The sequence below is a fragment of the Schistocerca piceifrons genome, unplaced genomic scaffold (genome assembly GCF_021461385.2).
Source record: "Schistocerca piceifrons isolate TAMUIC-IGC-003096 unplaced genomic scaffold, iqSchPice1.1 HiC_scaffold_1297, whole genome shotgun sequence".
Taxonomy (NCBI): domain Eukaryota; kingdom Metazoa; phylum Arthropoda; class Insecta; order Orthoptera; family Acrididae; genus Schistocerca; species Schistocerca piceifrons.
Genome location: NW_025727121.1, coordinates 1 through 2,500, shown reverse-complemented (window position 1 = coordinate 2,500; position 2,500 = coordinate 1). Strand labels below are relative to the sequence as shown.

Sequence of the window (2,500 nt, the reverse complement as noted above, 5' to 3'; positions counted from 1 at the left end):
CACCGGCAGGACGTCCCACGATACATGCCAGTTAAACACCGACGGGCGGTGAACCAACAGCGTGGGACACAAATCCAACTACGAGCTTTTTAACCGCAACAACTTTAATATACGCTATTGGAGCTGGAATTACCGCGGCTGCTGGCACCAGACTTGCCCTCCAATAGATACTCGTTAAAGGATTTAAAGTGTACTCATTCCGATTACGGGGCCTCGGATGAGTCCCGTATCGTTATTTTTCGTCACTACCTCCCCGTGCCGGGAGTGGGTAATTTGCGCGCCTGCTGCCTTCCTTGGATGTGGTAGCCGTTTCTCAGGCTCCCTCTCCGGAATCGAACCCTGATTCCCCGTTACCCGTTACAACCATGGTAGGCGCAGAACCTACCATCGACAGTTGATAAGGCAGACATTTGAAAGATGCGTCGCCGGTACGAGGACCGTGCGATCAGCCCAAAGTTATTCAGAGTCACCAAGGCAAACGGACCGGACGAGCCGACCGATTGGTTTTGATCTAATAAAAGCGTCCCTTCCATCTCTGGTCGGGACTCTGTTTGCATGTATTAGCTCTAGAATTACCACAGTTATCCAAGTAACGTGGGTACGATCTAAGGAACCATAACTGATTTAATGAGCCATTCGCGGTTTCACCTTAATGCGGCTTGTACTGAGACATGCATGGCTTAATCTTTGAGACAAGCATATGACTACTGGCAGGATCAACCAGGGAGCTGCGTCAACTAGAGCTGAGCAGCCGGCCGCCCGGGAGTGTGTCCCGGGGGCCCGCGCGAACACGCAAGCGTCCGCTCAATCATTCTGCAAACAGGAGGAGGCTGAGCTCCCCTGCACAATACACCTCGAAACCCTCTCAGGTCCCGGCGGCGCGCAGCGCCGTCCCAAGTACTTGGTCGGGTTCGAGAGAGGCGCAATCGCCGGAGTTAGGCGAGTAGACGCTTTCGGTGCGACCACCCGTGCTCCCAACTGAGCTTGCCGCTGCCGACAGAGGCCCGGGAGCGTGCTGTCGTGGCATTGCCGGCGGGAGACAACACGCGCCACCTACGGTGACCGGCAGCTCCAACGCCAGCGCCACAGAAGGACAAAAGCCCCACTTGGGTGCCGAAGCGAACTCTCCCAGCACAGCGCACGCGCCAACACATCCGCACAGCTGCGATACAAACCACCAGCGAGAACCGCTGGGGCGACCGAGCAGCAGACGGCGTCGCGGCGCCGAGCGCCGGGCGGCGGCGCATCCTCAACGCACACAGTCCTCAATCGGACCAGCACACTGAAGATGTCCACCGCGCTTCGCACCGGGCCCGCGAGGACCTACTTTGGCCGCACGGCGCCGCGCGCAGGGTGCGCCGGCGCGCAGCTGCGACGCCTGCCGCGTCCGTCGGCCGGCGCGCCTGCCACTGGCCGCCCCCACCAGCCGGCTGTAGCGCGTGCGCCCACGCACCGCGCGGCCAGCACGCCGGGAGGCGCCCCCTCACCGGCCGGGGACGGTCCCACCCAGCCACCGCCGCGTATCGCTTCACACCCAGATGCCGTTCAGTTTCGTCGGCATGGTGGGTATCGCTGGAACAACCGGTTAGTACCTCAACCTATCGTCGCCATCACCGATTCACCCCTAGCGAGAACAACCGCACCACAACAGGTTACCATTTGTTCATTTGCGTAACTTCACCAGAAAACGCAGGCGTCCATCGCCATTTGCAACTTCAACGATTATTGCATGCCTGTGTCAGGTGTCACGCCACACTACGTCTGCCCACATACACGCAACAAAATGTGCACGCCTAGACAATACGTGGAAGGTGGCCCCCGTACGTATGCGATGTCCATTGCTCGAACGACTGTCAACCGGCCTCTGTAGCATGTCGCAGATATGGAACGCGGTGCACCATGCCATCACGGTGTGTGAGGAGAGACGACTAGGTCCGAATACATCAACAGACAGCTCATGCTGATCGCCATCCACGGCGTCCGTTCCTCCCACACGTCTCTATGGCGTACCACACTGCAATCCAGCTCTCATAGGGAGACGACACGTAGCTGCGTGCACAATATTTGCACTGTATGGTCCGCCGTTTTTGGGCGCAGTCGTTGTGCGGTCACACATGTGCCACGATGTATCATTCAGTACATAAGGACGAATGTGCAGTACAGATTGTGGTTCACGCGTACGACATCAGCGGACAGTTGACACAGGCCGCACCACAACGTAGCCTGAGTACGTCGCATGCGAAGGGCATTGAACATGCAAACTTCTCACCAACCAGCTTGCGAAGGCAGGGGGCAAGGTGGGGACGTGGGGAGGGGCGGCATGTACGTCCTGCTGCCATCCACATTACAGTGTACAGCAGGAGCATGTGGAAAGTGAGCAAGACTTGCAAGGTGTTTAACATGAAGCGATACACAGGGGTGCGGGCAGTGCGAGTAGCGAACTATATTGCGAGGGTTGCGGGTGGGCAACACTACAGTAATTGAACGAGTCGTATAACAA

General features: G+C 58.0%; 1 non-coding gene across 1 annotated transcript in view; it reads right to left on the bottom strand.

Moving 5' to 3' along the window:
• The window catches only part of LOC124731633, a 1,909-nt gene extending 1,182 nt beyond the window's left edge, over positions 1-727 (bottom strand). Inside the window, exon 1 of the ribosomal RNA XR_007008384.1 lies at positions 1-727. This exon is cut by the window's left edge and continues 1,182 nt beyond it. This is a non-coding gene — a ribosomal RNA (small subunit ribosomal RNA).
• Positions 728-2,500: the final 1,773 nt, after the last annotated feature.